The sequence below is a fragment of the Canis lupus genome, chromosome 25 (genome assembly GCF_048164855.1).
Source record: "Canis lupus baileyi chromosome 25, mCanLup2.hap1, whole genome shotgun sequence".
NCBI lineage: Eukaryota > Metazoa > Chordata > Mammalia > Carnivora > Canidae > Canis > Canis lupus.
In genome coordinates this window covers 35,810,118-35,829,011 of record NC_132862.1, presented here as the reverse complement: position 1 = coordinate 35,829,011, position 18,894 = coordinate 35,810,118, and the positions used below count along the sequence as shown (strand labels likewise).

Sequence of the window (18,894 nt, the reverse complement as noted above, 5' to 3'; positions counted from 1 at the left end):
GAATAAATTAGAAGCAACGACAGAAAGCAATTTGGGGAATCTCCAAACCTGTATACATCATCTAGAAAAGTATAGGGATAATTTAATATATTGAAAGATAGACACATATCTATGACCATGTAATTTCATACTAATGCTTAGAGGAAAATGTATTATAATAATATATAAATGCAATTATACTGTATTTATATTTTAGTATTTTATTATGACAAATACAATCATTATATTCCATAAATATACTGTACTATATTCTATGTGGTTATGTATAATAAATTATTATAAATAGGACTTGCAGAAAAAGACATATAAAGACACTGGGTAGGGTCAATTGTTTAAGCACCTGACGCTTGTTTTCAGCAAAGGTCATGAGCTCAGAGTTATGAGATCCAGCCCTGCATTGGCTGCATGCTCAGCACAGAGTCAGCTTGAGATTCTCTATCTCTCCTTCTCCATCTGCCCCTCCCCCTGTGCTCTCCCTGTAAAATAAATAAATATATTTTTAAAAAGACATAGAAAAGGCTTTTCATAAAATATTTATCATAATATCTATATAAGAAAAAGGAATACATTTCTGGGAATATATTTAAAACTGTTATATTCTTATAAGATAGCAGTGAAAATTCACAAAATATAGACAAATGTGATAATATAGATGGATTACAAATATTATATGAGTGAAAGGAAATACACATAAAAATATATGCTGCATTATTCCATTGATATAAATTTCAAAAATAGCAAAGATATTTCATAATATTAAAATTTGCAGGGCCGATGAAGGCTCCAAACTTCTCTTTCATGCTCTGATTTACAATTATGTGGTTCCCACTACTTTGTGATCAAGCTACACAATCATATGTTTGGTTGCCTTGATGTGTGATAAAATTAAATAGTAAACGTAGGTATTTCATTCAAAAGAGCATTTATAGAAGTATGATTTTCTATGAAAAGGAAGAACTATAAATTATCAAATGTACATTAAAGGTACAAAAATATAAATAAAATATGATAGGATTAAACTATGGAATATTAAAAGATTCTATAATAAACTAGAAATATGTACAAAAATATGGACATATTCTACAAATATAATATTAGCTGATAAACTTTTAATAAAATGCAGGAAACATTTGAAATCTTACCATTTCCTCTTTCTCATCTATGTAGAGCAGAGTTCTTAGAAGCACAGGACAAGAAACTCTCATTCCATGGTTTTCTTTCAGTGCTAATGTAATAGCAATTGTTGGAGTATGTAAACCAATCTTTTGGACAATGACCACAGTGATAAGCTAAAGAAAGATTATGAGATATTATCGTAAAAGCTTTGAATATTAAAGCATGCAAATTTACAACTTGCATATGTATAGAAATGCGTATATAACATATTCATGTACCCTCACAAGCTGGTAAAAATAAAACAAAATGCAAACATACTCCCAGAAGAGTCAGGCTTTGATTCCCTAATTTATGTGTCCATATGAAGCAAACACACAAAACTGTCCATTTCTATACGTCCTTTCAGTCACTGAACAGCGCCAAGTTTTTGGAATTGTTCAGTGTGTTAGTTTTTATCATATTATAGAGGGAAGGAATTTGAGGCAATGGGTAGCAATAGGGATGGTGGTTTTTTTTTCTTTTTCTTTTTTTTAGGATGGTAATTTTAAAATAGAATTTCTTCATACTGTTGCATAAGAAGGAATACTCTTTATTATCATTACTTATTAATATACATTATCTGTATTTTATAATTTATGTCTCCCCTCAAACTCTATTATGATTTTGTACAGCCTAAAAGGAGACAAAATATAAAATATGTTAATATCACAATAATGGAAATCATTACATACCTTTCTGGATTTTGAAACTGGATACAAATTGTTCTGCAGTGGCATTTCACTACCTAAAAATATAAATTAATCCTTGAAACAATTTTAGGTTTTCTGTTTGAAACTCGGTGGACCTTTTAAGATTAGAACATTCTGGAATAAAATTGATTTACCAAGATCAGTTAACAAGATCATGAAACTTTGAGGGCAAATCAACTCAAACACTTAAACAACCAAACTTCAGCATGTCTTACAGTATTTCCTTTAACCAGTCTCAAGAATTAAATTCTGGGGGGAGGGGCAAGATAGCAGAAGAGTAGGGTCCCCAAGTCACCTGTCCCCAAAAAATTACCTAGATAACCTTCAAATCATCCTGAAAATCTACGAATTCGGCCTAAGATTTAAAGAGAGACCAGCTGGAACGCTACAATGAGAAGAGTTCGCACTTCTATCAAGGTAGGAAGACGGGGAAAAAGAAATAAAGACACAAAAGGCCTCCAGGGGGAGGGGCCCCGCGAGGAGCCGGGCTGAGGCCGGGGCGAGTGTACCCAGGACAGTTGAGCCCCGTCCCGGAGACGCAGGAGCTGCACCAACCTTCCAGGGCAGAAAAGGGCTCGCAGGGAGTTGGAGCAGGACCCAGGAGGGCGGGGATGCCCTCGGGCTCCCGGGGACACTAACAGACACCTGCGCCCCGGAGAGTGCGCCGAGCTCCCTAAGGGCTGCAGCGCGCACGGCGGGACCCGGAGCAGCTCAGGGGGGGGCTCAGGGGCGGCTCCGCGGAGGGGGCTGCGGGGCAGGAGCAGCTCGGGGGGCTCGGGGGCGGCTCCGCGGAAGGGGCTGCGCGGCCGGCAGCGCAAATCCAACAGGGCATGCTCGGGAGCACAGGGCGCCGGGACACAGCCCAGGATCCGGCCTCCCCCGGGACAGGCAGAGGCCGGGAGGGCCCAGGACAGTGAGGACGCTCCTGCCCGGATCTGAGCAGATCAGCGGCCCCGCCCCGGAGCCTCCAGGCCCTGCAGACGGAGAGCTCCGGAGCTACTGCGGGGCTGAATCCAGGGCTCTAGAGCTGGCCCCGTCACTGGGGTTGTTCCTCTTGGGGCCTCACGGTGTAAACAACCCCCACTGAACCCTGCACCAGGCAGAGGGCAGAGCAGCTCCCCCAACTGCTAACACCTGAAAATCAGCACAGCAGGCCCCTCCCCCAGAAGACCAGCTAGCCGGACAGGGGAAAAACAAATTATTGACCAAGCAGCACTGGAAAGTTCCAGGGACTTAAGTATACAGAAACAGAGGATACTCCCCCTTGTGGTTTTTTTTGTTGTTGTTGTTCTTTTTGATTTCTGTTTGCTTCCCCCACCCCCCTTTTTTCCCCTTTCTTTGTTTTTCTCTTTTTTTCTTTTCTTTCCTTCTTTCTCTTCTCCCTTTTTCTCCTTTTCTCAATACAACTTGTTTTTGGCTACTCTGCACTGAGCAAAGTGAATAGAAGGAAAACCTCACCCCAAAGGAAAGAATCAGAAACAGTCCTCTCTCCCACAGAGTTAAAAAATCTGGATTACAATTCAATGTCAGAAAGCCAATTCAGAAGCACGATTATAAAGCTACTGGTGGCTCTAGAAAAAAGCATAAAGGACTCAAGAGACCTTGGGACTGCAGAATCTAGAGCTAATCAGGCAGAAATTAAAAATCAATTGAATGAGATGCAATCCAAACTAGAAGTCCTAACGATGAGGGTTAACGAGGTGGAAGAACGAGTGAGTGACATAGAAGACAAGTTGGTGGCAAAGAGGGAAACTGAGGAAAAAGAGACAAACAATTAAAAGACCATGAGGATAGATTAAGGGAAATAAACGACAGCCTGAAGAAGAAAAACCTACGTTTAATTGGGGTTCCCGAGGGCGCCGAAAGGGACAGAGGGCCAGAATATGTATTTGAACAAATTCTAGCTGAAAACTTTCCTAATCTGGGAAGGGAAACAGGCATTCAGATCCAGGAAATAGAGAGATTCCCCCCTAAAATCAATAAAAACCGTTCAACACCTCGACATTTAATAGTGAAGCTTGCAAATTCCAAAGATAAAGAGAAGATCCCTAAAGCAGCAAGAGACAAGAAATCCCTGACTTTTATGGGGAGGAGTATTAGGGTAACAGCAGACCTCTCCGCAGAGACCTGGCAGGCCAGAAAGGGCTGGCAGGATATATTCAGGGTCCTAAATGAGAAAAACATGCAACCAAGAATACTTTACCCAGCAAGGCTCTCATTCAGAATGGAAGGAGAAATAAAGAGCTTCCAAGACAAGTAGGAACTGAAAGAATATGTGACCTCCAAACCAGCTCTGCAAGAAATTTTAAGGGGAACTCTCAAAATTCCCCTTTAAGAAGAAGTTCAGGGGGAACAATCCACAAAAACAGAGACTGAATAGATATCATGATGACACTAAACTCATATCTTTCAATAGTAACTCTGAACGTGAACAGGCTTAATGACCCCATCAAAAGGCGCAGGGTGTCAGACTGGATAAAAAAGCAGGACCCATCTATTTGCTGTCTACAAGAGACTCCTTTTAGACAGAAGGACACCTACAGCCTGAAAATAAAAGGTTGGAGAACCATCTACCATTCAAATGGTCCTCAAAGAAAGCAGGGGTAGCCATCCTTATATCAGATAAACTAAAATTTACCCCAAAGACTGTAGTGAGAGATGAAGAGGGACACTATATCATACTTAAAGGATCTATTCAACAAGAGGACTTAACAATCCTCAATATATATGCCCTGAATGTGGGAGCTGCCAAATGTATCAATCAATTAATAACCAAAATTAAGACATACTTAGATAATAATACACTTATACTTGGTGACTTCACTCTAGCTCTTTCTACCCTCGCTAGGTCTTCTAAGCACATCTCCAAAGAAACGAGAGCTTTAAATGAGACTCTGGACAAGATGGATTTCACAGATATCTACAGAACTTTACATCCAAACTCAACTGAATACACATTTTTCTCAAGTCACATGGAACTTTCTCCTGAGTAGACCACATACTGGGTCACAAATCAGGTCTTAACCGATACCAAAAGATTGGGATATTCTCTGCATATTCTCAGACCATAATGCCTTGAAATTAGAACTAAATCACAACAAGAAATTTGGAAGGACTTCAAACACATGGAGGTTAAGGAACATCTTGCTAAAAGATGAAAGGGTCAACCAGGAAATTAAGAAAGATTTAAAAAGATTCCTGGAAACTAATGAGAATGAAGATACAACCGTTCAAAATCTTTAGGATGCAGCAAAAGCAGTCCTGAGGGGGAAATACATCGCAATACAAGAATCCATCCAAAAAGTGGAAAGAACTCAAATACAAAAGCTAACCTTAGACCTAAAGGAGCTAGAGAAAAAACAGCAAATAGATCCTACACCCAGTAGAAGAAGAGAGTTAATAAAGATTCGAGCAGAACTCAACGAAATCGAGACCAGAAGAACAGTGGAACAGATCAACAAAACCAGGAGTTGGTTCTTTGAAAGAATTAATAAGATACATAAACCATTAGCCGGCCTTATTAAAAAGAAGAGAGAGAAGGCTCAAAGTAATAAAATCATGAATGAGAAAGGAGAGATCACTACCAACACCAAGGAAATACAAATGATTTTAAAAACATATTATGAACAGCTATACGCCAATAAATTAGGCAATCTAGAAGAAATGGATGCATTCCTGGAAAGCCACAAACTACCAAAACTGGAACAGGAAGAAATAGAAAACCTGAACAGGCCAATAACCAGGGAGGAAATTGAAGCAGTCATCAAAAACCTCCCAAGACACAAAAGTCCAGGGCCAGATGGCTTCCCCGGGGAATTCTATCAAACTTTTTTTTTTTTTAATTTTTATTTACTTATGATAGGCACACAGTGAGAGAGAGAGGCAGAGACACAGGCAGAGGGAGAAGCAGGCTCCATGCACCGGGAGCCCGACGTGGGATTCGATCCCGAATCTTCAGGATCACGCCCTGGGCCAAAGGCAGGCGCCAAACCGCTGCGCCACCCAGGGATCCCTCTATCAAACTTTTAAAGAAGAAACCATACCTATTCTCCTAAAGCTGTTCAGAAAGATAGAAAGAGATGGAGTACTTTCTAACTCGTTCTATGAGGCCAGCATCACCTTAATTCCAAAACCAAAGACCCCACCAAAAAGGAGAATTATAGAACAATATGCCTGATGAACATGGATGCAAAAATTCTCAACAAGATACTAGCCAATAGGATACAACAATACATTAAGAAAATTATTAATCATGACCAAGTAGGATTTATTCCCGGGACACAAGGCTTGTTCAACACTCGTAAAACAATGAATGTGATTCATCATATCCGCAAGAGAAAGATCAAGAACCATAGGATCCTCTCAATAGATGCAGAGAAAGCATTTGACAAAATACAGCATCCATTCCTGATCAAAACTCTTCAGAGTGTAGGGATAGAGGGAACATTCCTCGACATCTTAAAAGCCATCTATGAAAAGCCCACAGCAAATATCATTCTCAATGGGGAAGCACTGGGAGCCTTTCCCCTAAGATCAGGGACAAGACATGGATGTCCACTCTCACCACTGTTATTCAACATAGTACTAGAAGTCCTAGTCTCAGCAATGAGGCAACAAAAAGAAAAAAAAAAGGCATTCAAATTGGCAAAAAAGAAGTCAAACTCTCCCTCTTCGCTGGTGACATGATACTCTACATAGAAAACCCAAAAGACTCCACCCCAAGATTGCTAGAACTCATATAGCAATTCGGCAGTGTGGCAGGATACAAAATCAATGCCCAGAAATCAGTGGCATTTCTATACACTAACAATGAGACTGAAGAAAGAGAAATTAAGGAGTCAATCCCATTTACAATTGCACCCAAAAGCATAAGATACCTAGGAATAAACCTCACCAAAGAGGTAAAGGATCTATACCCTAAAAACTAGAGAACACTTCTGAAAGAAATTGAGGAAGACACAAAGAGATGGAAAAATATTCCATGGTCATGGATTGGCAGAATTCATATTGTGAAAATATCAATGCTACCCAGGGCAATTTACACGTTTAATGCAATTCCTATCAAAATACCATGGACTTTCTTCAGAGAGTTAGAACAAATTATTTTAAGATTTGTGTGGAATCAGGGATCCCTGGGTGGTGCAGCGGTTTAGCGCCTGCCTTTGGCCCAGGGCGCGATCCTGGAGACCTGGGATCGAATCCCACGTCGGGCTCCCAGTGCATGGAGCCTGCTTCTCCCTCTGCCTATGTCTCTGCCTCTCTCTCTCTCTCTGTGTGTGGCTATCATAAATAAATAAAAAAAAATAAAAAAAAAAGATTTGTGTGGAATCAGAAAAGACCCTGAATAGCCAGGGGAATTTTAAAAAAGAGAACCATATCTGGGGGCATCACAATGCCAGATTTCAGGTTGTACTACAAAGCTGTGGTCATCAAAACAGTGTTGTAATGGCACAAAAACAGACACATATATCAATGGAACAGAATAGAGAACCCAGAAGTGGACCCTCAACTTTATGGTCAACTAATATTCGATAAAGGAGGAAAGACTATCCACTGGAAGAAAAACAGTCACTTCAATAAATGGTGCTGGGAAAATTGGACATCCACATGCAGAAGAATGAAACTAGACCACTCTCTTGCACCATACACAAAGATAAACTCAAAATGGATGAAAGATCTAAATGTGAGACAAGTTTCCATCAAAATCTTAGAGGAGAACACAGGCAACACCCTTTTTGAACTTGGCCACAGCAACTTCTTGCAAGATACATCCACAAAGGCAAAAGAAACAAAAGCAAAAACAAACTATTGGGACTTCATCAAGATAAGAAGCTTTTGCACAGCAAAGAATACAGTCAACAAAACTAAAAGACAACCTACAGAATGGGAGAAGATATTTGCAAATGACGTATCAGATAAAGGGCTAGTTTCCAAGATCTATAAAGAACTTATTAAGCTCAACACCAAAGAAACAAACAATCCAATCATGAAATGGGCAAAAGACATGAAGAGAAATCTCACAGAGGAAGACATAGATATGGCCAACATGCACATGAGAAAATGCTCTGTATCACTTGCCATCAGGGAAATACAAATCAAAACCACAATGAGATACCACCTCAGACCAATGAGAATGGGGCAAATTAACAAGGCAGGAAACAAGAAATGTTGGAGAGGATGCAGAGAAAAGGGAACCCTCTTACACTGTTGGTGGGAATGTGAACTGGTGCAGCCACTCTGGAAAACTGTGTGGAGGTTCCTCAAAGAGTGAAAAATAGACCTGCCCTACGACCCAGCATTTGCACTGTTGGGGATTTACCCCAAAGATACAGATGCAATGAAATACCAGGACACCTGCACCCCGATGTTTCTAGCAGCAATGTCCACAATAGCCAAACTGTGGAAGGAGCCTCGGTGTCCATCGAAAGATGAATGGATAGAGAAGATGTGGTTTATGTATACAATGGAATATTCCTCAGCCATTAGAAATGACAAACACCCACCATTTGCTTCGACGTGGATGGAACTTGAGGGTATTATGCTGAGTGAAATAAGTCAATCGGAGAAGGACAAACATTATATGTTCTCATTCATTTGGGGAATATAAATAATAGTGAAAGGGAATAGAAGGGAAGGGAGAAGAAATGGGTAGGAAATATCAGAAAGGGAGACAGAAAATGAAGACTCCTAACTCTGGGAAATGATCTAGGGGTGGTAGAAGGGGAAGAGGGTAGGGGGTGGGGAAAATTGGTGATGGCCCTGAGGGGGCACTTGACGGGATGAGCACTGGGTGTTATTCTGTATGTTGGCAAATTGAACACCAATAAAAAATAAATTTATTATTAAAAAATTCTGTTTCTCAATTATATATATAGAATTATACATATATTTATATATTTATTTTATATATATTTATATATATGTTCTATGATCATTGTTATTTATACTTTTGAGAAATTCAGAATAAGTATTCTACATTTAGTCTAAATGCATTATGAAAAGGAAGCTCCATTCCATAATACTTGAAATGTTTAGAGGCACTGACAATCACTAAAATGAAAAGATCACTTATAATTGGTCAAAGATTACCCACAGGGAATAGAACCTATCATTCTTGCTACAACCAATATCAAGACAAGGCAGATGATTGCTAAAATCCCAGCAACGAGCTTCTCTAGAGATGATGGCAAATCTGTGGGGAGAGAAATGAAACACTGATAATGGATGTATGGATAGAGGCCACAGTTTAGACAGTTTACACCCAAGAGTATCAAAGATGCAGAGAAATCATATGCATTAACATGGACCCCAAGCCCATATCTCCCATTGTTATCTTCTCTTTTTTTTTAATTTTTATTTATTTATTTATGATAGGCACACAGTGAGAGAGAAAGAGGCAGAGACATAGGCAGGGGGAGAAGCAGGCTCCATGCACCGGGAGCCCGATGTGGGATTCGATCCTGGGTCTCCAGGATCGCGCCCTGGGCCAAAGGCAGGAGCTAAACCGCTGGGCCACCCAGGGATCCCTGTTATCTTCTCTTAAGATATGCCATGGCATAATACTTCATGAATTCTTGGTCAGACTATGAATTACAACAATACCTGAGTAAAGTTAATCCTCAGATTGCAATAATAATACCATATTCCAACTTCAAGCTCTGTTCCTCACAAATGAAAAATCTGTGAGATCATTCTCTACTATTTTCCCCACAGCTCTGAACTCCAAGTGCTCATCCTGAACAGTTATACTGTGTGCCTTCCAGGGTGCTTTATTTTTTGCAGTGGTAGTTCTTGTCATTCCTTTGAAGGTCCTCAGATGCATTTTGAAGATTTTATTCTGCATAGATTATTTCTTGCTCAGTTACTGAACTATAGTTTTAGTGCCCCTACCTTTCAATTGCTGTCTTCTTGAGTTCTTAACCAGACTTGGTCCTGAGAGGTTTTCAGTTTGGTTATTCATCTCAGCAGCTGAGTAATCTCAGGGACTGTGCTCTATGAAACCTGGACTGATGTAGTTGATAAATGGGGTATATAATGACAAGAGCACTACTAGATCACCCTGGGTGGAGTGTGAGGTAGGCGGTAGCACTCCTTTCCAGTCGAATGATGTAAAAGTCTGGTTCAAATTTCCTCAGAGCTTTAAATTAGTATTTCATCATAGAATAAGTGAGTTTTAAAATGATATTCTATGTTTGCGGTGTATTATTGGTTGTAGCAATTAAAAGCAACAAATTAGTGAGAAATAAAGAAATTCATAAAGAATGATGCCTTTATTAACCCAAGGTCAGATTTGATAGATGCATTTTAAGACTGTTAGAAGAGCTGGGTTAAAACTAAAATGCTGTATTAACGGAAAAGGAGACTAATTTTTTATGACAAATTTTAAAATCCATGAATGGTTAAAGATTGAGTGTTCTAAAGGTGGGGTAAATTAATGTTAGCATATATAGGAAATTCCTGCAGTAAATTAGTTTTATTTGGTGACTTAGATTTACTTAACAAAAGGGTATGAGGTCTTATTAAATGACCTTTGTATTGATAATTGTAGATTTCTGGAAATCACTAAATTTTAAAGAAATATTGTATATGGTGAAAAGCACCACCTGGCACACTAAACTAATCCAAAACCTAAACAGTACTGAAAATAATCAAACAAAAACAACAGAAAAGATGTCTAAAAATCCCTACTTGACACCGGAAAATGGTAATTGATAATGGCCAACATATGCAACCGTAAAATGATAAATAAAATCAGAGATCATTTATGGAAGAATACTGTTGATGTGAACTTGCAAAGAACCGATGGCTGTCAAAGGCAGTGAGGGTACCTTTATTGTGTAAGCAATTGTAATAAGTAAAATAATGTAACTTAATAATTTACACTTTAAACTCTGCATTCAATGAGGTCTAGAATGACTTCTGGCTCTCAAATTTGTGACTTTTTACAAGTTAGTATATGAAGAATTATATCTGACCTCCATGATTGCATGATTTTATTTTAAGAACCTATTTTTAAAGGCTTGGCTAAATATTAAAAAATATATGTAATTATATCAATGTTGATGACAAATCCAAATTACTGTTCCTGTCATGCATGATGCTTATGAGATTTCACTTGAAATTATATTAATTTATAACCCCCTATTCCATATGTGTATACACCTGATTACTTCTCTACAGTCAAGAATTTGAATATTTTAAGAAATTCTCTGACATATTTCTGATATTTTTTCCGGTAGGGTACCCTGAATTGCTGGAATAGAGATTAGCAGAATTCTCTGTGGTTTGATTGCATAGAGCTGTGCCTCAGGGGCATCCCATCCAGCATTTGTATCTCCCACTAAATGAGGTGGCTAGGAGAGACACAGAGCAGTAGTGACACATACCTTCTGCTGGCCTGACAGTCGTGCATCTTTCAGTGGGAGACCAGGTTATTCTTGTAAACAGTTAATATCTGTGGTCTTCACAGACTACCAGCTCTCAAAGAGTTCAAAGTGAAGCAATAGTAGAAAAAATAGGTACTTTATCAATGTGTCACTTAAAATTTGAACAGGAAATTCTTACACTTGGACTGTTTTGAAGACACTTTATTTCATCACCCACTTCCAGAATGTCCAATACTTTCAGCTCATACTGTGGCATTTAATTGACATGTGCCTCTGAGGAATTTTTATGTTCTAAAAGATATTGGGGTCAGAGACTTGACCACCCCGGCTATTAACTTGCTTTTATCTCAGTCACAAATGCTGAGAACCAAAAATTCAGTGTCTTAGCTTTTTTGTTCTATTTATTTTTACATAGGTTGCTAAATCTTGGCATTACATAGTTCTTTCCTTTATAATCTTCTCATTATGTAATTTACATTTTAATAGGAATAATCTGAAACCATAATCCCATTAGCAGTTGGTATTTAATGATATTCATCTCTAACTATTCTGAAGAATTACTATATTTTCAACTTTATAGCAGCCATTACTACTGTCATCATTCCTAAACTTTTTATCTCAATTTCTGTCCTAGTTCTTAAGATTCCTGCATTTTATTTTATTATTCATAAGTTAGTTATTTAAATTTCATGTGATAAAAAATGACTCTTGAAGGTTAAAACATTACACAATATTGAACTATATCACCATGGCAGAGATTATAATATTAAATAACTACTTATTGCATTATTCATTGATTCACATCCAGATAGAACCAATTGTCTCTATTTAAATAGTAATATATGTTGTAAATGACAAAACCCAATTCTAACTATGTAGGGGAAACAAATGCAATTTTGAAGCATTACTGTTAACCCAAAAATGGGAGGGCAGAAAAGGTATATTTTTTAAAAAACAAGTTAACAACATACGAACACCAAAAAATTAAGGGGCACTTGGGTGGCTCAGTTGGCTAAGCAACAGACTTTGTTGCTCAAGATCTCAAGAGTCCTGGGATTGAGCCACAAGTCAGGCCTCCTGCTTAGTGGGGTGTCTGCTTCTCCCTCAGCCTTTCCCCCTACTTGTGCTGTCTTTCACTATCTCTTTCTCATTCTCTCAAATAAATAAAATCTTAAAAAAAGAGAAAAACTTTATATTATCTTGTTTCATTAAATGCCATTCTTTTCAATATTCTTCATCTTGTATCAAGAATTAGGGTGATGTGTACCTATAATTCTTAAAGAACTTAAAAACAGAAAAAATCATCATCTAGCAATCCCAATTCTGGGGATATCATATCTCCTTTTATTGCCTTTTGCTTATTGAATTTAGTAGATATTATATTTGTTACACATGAAGGTTTGTGGCAACTGTGTGTGGAACAAGTGTATCACCACCATTTTTCTAACAGCATTCACTCACTTCATGTGTCTGTGTCACATTTTGGTAAAAATCGCAATATTTCAAACTTTCCATTATTATATATTTGTTACTGTGATCTTTGACAAATGATTATAACTCGCTTAAAACTCAGGTGATGGTGAGCATTTTTCAGCAATAAAGTAATTTTTAGTTAATATAAGTACTTTATTTTCTTAAGACATAGTGCTCCTCCATAATGCTCCAACACAAAGAATGCTACACTATAGTGTATACATAACTTTCCTCTTCACTGGGAAACCAAAAAAATTTATATGACTGGTTTATTGTGACGCTCACTTTATTACGCTTATGCAGTATATACCTAAAGGAAAAGATATATATATATATATATATATATATCCCTACCCTCATGTTCATTTCAGTATTAGTCATGGTAGCTATGGTAGAGAAACACCCTAAGTGTCTAAAACAGAAAAGTGGATATAGGCACAGTGGAATACATACAATAGGTTACTATTCAGAAATGGAAAAAAGAATCTTGTCATTTGACTTTTTTGTTTGTTTGGATTTTTTAATTTAATTTAATTTAATTTTTTTGCTTCAGGCATAGAGTTCAGTGAATCACTATTTACATAAAACACACAGTGTTCATCACTAATCTCCTTAATTACCATCACCTATTTAGCCCATCCCCTGCCCTTGTCCCACCCAGTAACCTTTGGTTTGTTCTCTATAGTTAAGAGTATGTTTCATGGTTTGCCTCTGTTTTCCCCCCTTTCATTCAATTGTTTTGTTCCTTAACTCTCATATATATGTGGAATCATACAGTATTTGTCTTTCTCTGATTGACCTATTTCATTTAATATAATATTCTCTAGCTTCATCCAAGTCATTTCCAAAGGTAAGATTTCATTCTTTTTGATGGCTAATATTCCACTTAACATACGTAACACGTCTTCTTTATGCATTTATCAGTCAATGGAGATTTGCATTCTTTTCATAGTTTTGTTATTTTGAATAATGCTAGTGTAAACTTTGGAGTGCATGTATCCTTTCAAAACAATATTTTTGTATCCTATGGGTAAATATCTAGTAGTGCAATTGTTGGATTATAGGGTAGTTCTATTTTTAACTTTGTGAGAAATCCCCATACTGTTTTCCAGAGTGGCCGCACCAGATTGCATCCCAGTACCAGTACAAGAGTCTTACCTTTCTGTGCTTCTTCATAAGCACCTGTTGTTTCCTGTCTTGTTGATCTTAGCCATTCTGACAGGTGTGAGGTGATGTCTCAGTGTACTTTTGACTTGTATTTCCCTGATGATGAGGGATGTTGAGCCTCTTTTCATGTCAGCCTCTGGATAACATCTTTGGACAAATGTCTATTCATGTCTACTACCTATTTTTTAACTGGATTATTTATTTTCTAAGTGTTGAGTTTTATAACTACTTATATATTTCAAATGGTATTCTTTTAGCAGAGATGTCATTTGCAAATGTCCTTTCCCATTTCACAGGTTGTGTTTTAGTTTTATTGATTACTTCCTTTGATGTGCAGTTTTTTATCTTGATGAAGTCCCAATAGTTTATTTTTGACTCTGTTTCCCTTGCCCCTCAGGAGACATTGCTACCACCAATGTCAAAGAGATTACCATCTGTGTTTTCCTCTAGGATTTTGATGATTTCATCTCACATTTAGAACTTTCATCCATTTTGAACCTATTTCTGTGTATGGTGTAAGGAAGTGATCCAGTTTCATTCTTTGCAAGTGGCTTACCAGTTTTCCCAACACCATTTATTGAAGACATTATTTTTTTCCATTAGATATACTTTCCTGCTTTGTCCAAGATTAGTTGACCATAGAGCTGTGGGTCTATTTCTGAGTTTCCTGTTCTGTTCTATTGGTTTATGTGTCTGTTTTTTTTGTTTTGTTTTGTTTTGTTTTTTATTTATTTATGATAGTCACAGAGAGAGAGAGAGAGGCAGAGACACAGGTAGAGGGAGAAGCAGGCTCCATGCACCGGGAGCCCGACGTGGGATTCGATCCCGGGTCTCCAGGATCGCGCCCCGGGCCAAAGGCAGGCGCTAAACCGCTGCGCCACCCAGGGATCCCTTATGTGTCTGTTTTTGTGCCAGTATTATATTACTGTCTTTTGACCACAGCTTTGTAATATAGCTTGAAGTATGGAATTGGGATGCCTCCAGCTTTGCTTTCCTTTTAAAGATTGTTTGACTGTTGGATGTCTTTTGGAAACCATACATATTTTAGGACTGTTTGTTTTAACTCTGTGAAAAATGCTGTTAGCATTTTGATAGCATTACATTAAATGTGTCCATTTCTTTGGTTAATATAGACATTTTAAGATGTTTGTTCTTCCAAAACATGAACATGGAATGTTTTTCCATTTCTTTGTATTGTCCTCAATTTCTTTCATTAGTGTTTTATAGTTTCGGAATACAGATATTCCACCACTTTGGTTAGTTTTCTTCCTAGGTATCTCATGGTATTCGTGCAGGTGTAAATGGGATTGATTCTTTGATTTTCATTTATGCTGCTTCAGTACTGGAGTGTAGAAATGCAATAGATTTCTGTACATTGAGCTAATATTCTGTGACTTTCTGAATTCCAGCATCAGTTCTAGCAATTTTTTGGTGTGGTCTTTGCGTTTTCTCTATAGAGTATCATATCATCCGCAAATAGTGAAAGTTTGACTTCATCTCCACTGATTTGGATGAATATATTATCTGACTGATGAGATTAGGACCACCAGTACATGTTTAATAACAATGGTAAGAGTGGATATCTTTTTTTCCCTATCTTGTTCCTGACTGTAGAAAAAAAGTTCTCAGTTTTTCCCCATTGAGGATGATGTTAGCTGTGCTTGTTTCCCATGTGTTCTTATTATGTGGAGTTATCTTCCCTCATCCCTGATTATTGAGAGTTTTTATCATGAATGGGTGATGTATATTATCAAATACTTTTTCTGCATCTATTGGAAGAATCATATAGTTCTTATCTTTTTTAAAATAATTTTACTGTATTACATTGATTAATTGTGAATATTGAACCACTCTTGGGTCCTAGAAATAAATCCTACATTGTTGTGGTGAATGATTCTTCTAATTATTGTTGGATTTGATTTACTAGCATTTTATTGAGAATATTTGCAACCATGTTCGCGGGGACTATTAGCCTATAGTCCTCTTCTATAGTGAAATTTTTGTCTGCTTTGTTATCAGGGGAATGCTGGCCTAATAGAATGAATTTGGAAGTTTTCCTTCCATTTATATTCTTTTTGGAGTTTTTTGGGAAGAATATACCTTAATTCTTCATTAATTGTTTGGCAGAAGTCTCTTTGGGAGCTATCTGGCCCTGCACTTTTGTTTGTTGGGAGATTTTTGATGACTGATTCAATTTCTTTGCTGGTTATTCATCTGCTTGGGTTTTCCATTTCTTCCTCTTTTGGTTATGGTAGTTCATGTTTGTAGGATTTTGTTCATTTTTTCCAGATGTTCTGTTTATTGGTCCATGGTGTTAAATAATATTCTCTTATAATTGCATTTCTGTGGTGTTGGTAGTGAAAAAATCTTGCTCAGATTTTTATCAAAAAGCACAGATACACACACAGTACAAAAAGAGATATGTAAAAAGCACAGATACACACACAGTACAAAAAGAGAGATATAACATATTTTTGATCTTGAATTTCCATGGGGATAATGTGTCTGTAAAGACTCCTTGGTGGATTGAGATTGGGGAAGATAATTAAGAAAAGATTTAAAAATGCTGTATTATAGGATTGTATGCACAATGGAAGAGGGCTCAGATCAACCAGGTTTTTGTGAGTAAGACTGTACCTTCTTTTCAAGAAGTATGAACAGATGAGCAGCATGCTCTGACTATATTTTACTAGTCTCGATTTGGGCCACTAAAATTAAATACAAAAATTAAGAGTAAAACTCAAAATAATTCAGGCAAGAGATGTGGTGGCTTGGACCAAGGCAGAGAATGGCAATGGAGATAAGAAATTGGACTCTGGAATACTTTGAAGTCAGTGTGAATAGGACTCTAATGTGAGAATGTGACCTGAGAAAGAAGGAAAGGAATCAAGGATAAAACATGTGTTTTACCTTGAATCTCTGAAAACAGGTTGAATGCATTTCCATTCAATGAACTGGAAAAAATTATACATGAAGGAGGTGTGGGATAGAGTAATCAGAGTCTGCATTGGGATTGGATGCATAAACTGTGAATTATTCATAAAACACATATGTGGAGCAGATGAATAGGGACTCAGATATCAAAGTTCTGAAGTAAATAGTGAGATTTGGTCAAGAAAGCATACAATTGGGCTTTTCAGCTTACATAAGGTGATTAAAACTAACTGATAATATGATTCAGAAACTTAAGTGGATATAAACAAGAGGAAGTCCTAAGATGGGACTCTGTGACTCTCTAATGTAAAGAGGTAGAGGGGAAGAGGGGAAGTTAGCAAACAAAACTGAAAGAATAATGATGGGATTGGTATCAAACGCAAGAAAGTGTATTGCCCTGGGTGCCAAGTGAAGAAAAGTGTTTCCAGGAGATACAAATGATCCACTCTGTGTAATGCTGCTGCTAATCAAATAAGTTGAACTTATAATTGGATGTACGAAATAGGGAATGGTTACAGTGGGCTGTTGGGACAACAATCCAATTTGTGCTAGCTTTAAAATAAAATGGAAAGATAGGAATTAGAAATAGTTTTACTAACATGCAGTCAGGGATTTATTAAAGGTATCTTTTCCAATAGTGATGAACTGTGGTTCTTGAATAGGACTAACCAGTACACTACCAATCCTGACTACAATCACCACAATTTTGTTCTCTTCCAAAAATTCTAATGAATTTTCCCTATCATTTTGATCCACTCTGCAAATGTTTTCCTTCACACTTGAGTAGCTTTTAGGGTTTCTACCTCCTTTCCTCTTGTCTTCAGTTATTCTTTCAATTCACTTACTTTCACTCTAATTCTTTCTAACCTGTTTTTAAATCAATCTCTTGATTATTCATTTAAATGTGTTTTTTCTTTTCATTTCTAGAATTCTTCTTTTTGACCTTTTCAAATTTCTTTGTTTTTTTTTTTCCATCACCCAACCCTCAGACACTAACTTCTTTTTTGGTGGTCCATCTTATCCCCTAAATTTTGATTCATTCTAAATATTTGTACTTTATAATCTGTATTCAAGAATTCCATCATTTGGGGGTTTTTTTTCTTTTTTTTTTTTTCTTCTTCCTGTTTTTTTTTTTTTTTTTTTTTTTTTTTTTCTGGCATGATTTTCAATTTTGATCATAGCTTCCAAATCCTATATGGCCTGGGTTGAGAATAACTGCAAAAGTTTTTATTCCACAGCAATGATTGCTAAAGTCTGGGAAATAATTTGGCTATGATAAACTGTACATACAGGGATATTTTTTTCCTATGAAGAAGATAATGGCAATGACTGTGGATGAAACACTGGAGCTTTATTTTTTTATGTGCTAGTATACATTTGGAAATTTAAAAATGAGAAACGTAAGATATTTTAAACTCTCTCTCTCTCTCTCTTTTTTTTTTTTTTTTTTTTTGTAGTCTGGAAAATACTGTATCCATTTTAAGGGAAACAAGCCTAAACTGAATCTGCCAAATCAATACTAATTTGATCTAGACAACACATACTAATGGTGAAGAATAAATAGAGTAGAAGTTGGGATAGAATTCTTATTTATGTCATCATATAGATAATACTCATATTATATAATTGTTAATTTCAAAATCAGATCCTCTGGATTTATAATTTATTTTGTCCTTGTGCACTCTGTGTCTGCTTTCTCTTGGATTACTTGAATATATTTAGAACTCCAGATATGCCTGGATGGCTCAGTGGCTGAGTATCAATCTTTGGCTCAAGGTGTGATCCTCGGGTCTTAGGATGGAATTCCACATTGGGCTCCTTGTGGGGACCCTGCTTCTCCTTCTGCCTATATCTTTGCCTCACTCTGTGTGTCTTTCATGAACAAATAAAATCTTTTTTTTTTTTAAAGAACTCCATTTCAATTAGTATATTGGCTTCTTGACTATCACTGTTTACATTATATTTTTATGGTTGCTCTAAGATTCCAGTACATATTCTTAACTTTTCACATTCTAGATAGAATTAATTACACAGCTTAAGAAATCTTGTACAGAACAAGTTGATTGATC

The 18,894-nt window shown here is 37.0% G+C and overlaps 1 long non-coding RNA gene across 1 annotated transcript; it reads right to left on the bottom strand.

The window, feature by feature from the left end:
* Nucleotides 1-250: 250 nt before the first annotated feature.
* LOC140617504 (uncharacterized) lies at nucleotides 251-2,079 on the bottom strand. Its single transcript, XR_012017735.1, has 3 exons — nucleotides 1,848-2,079; nucleotides 1,143-1,289; nucleotides 251-476 (listed from the first exon to the last, which is right to left on the bottom strand). It is a non-coding gene; the product is annotated as an uncharacterized lncRNA (long non-coding RNA).
* Nucleotides 2,080-18,894: the final 16,815 nt, after the last annotated feature.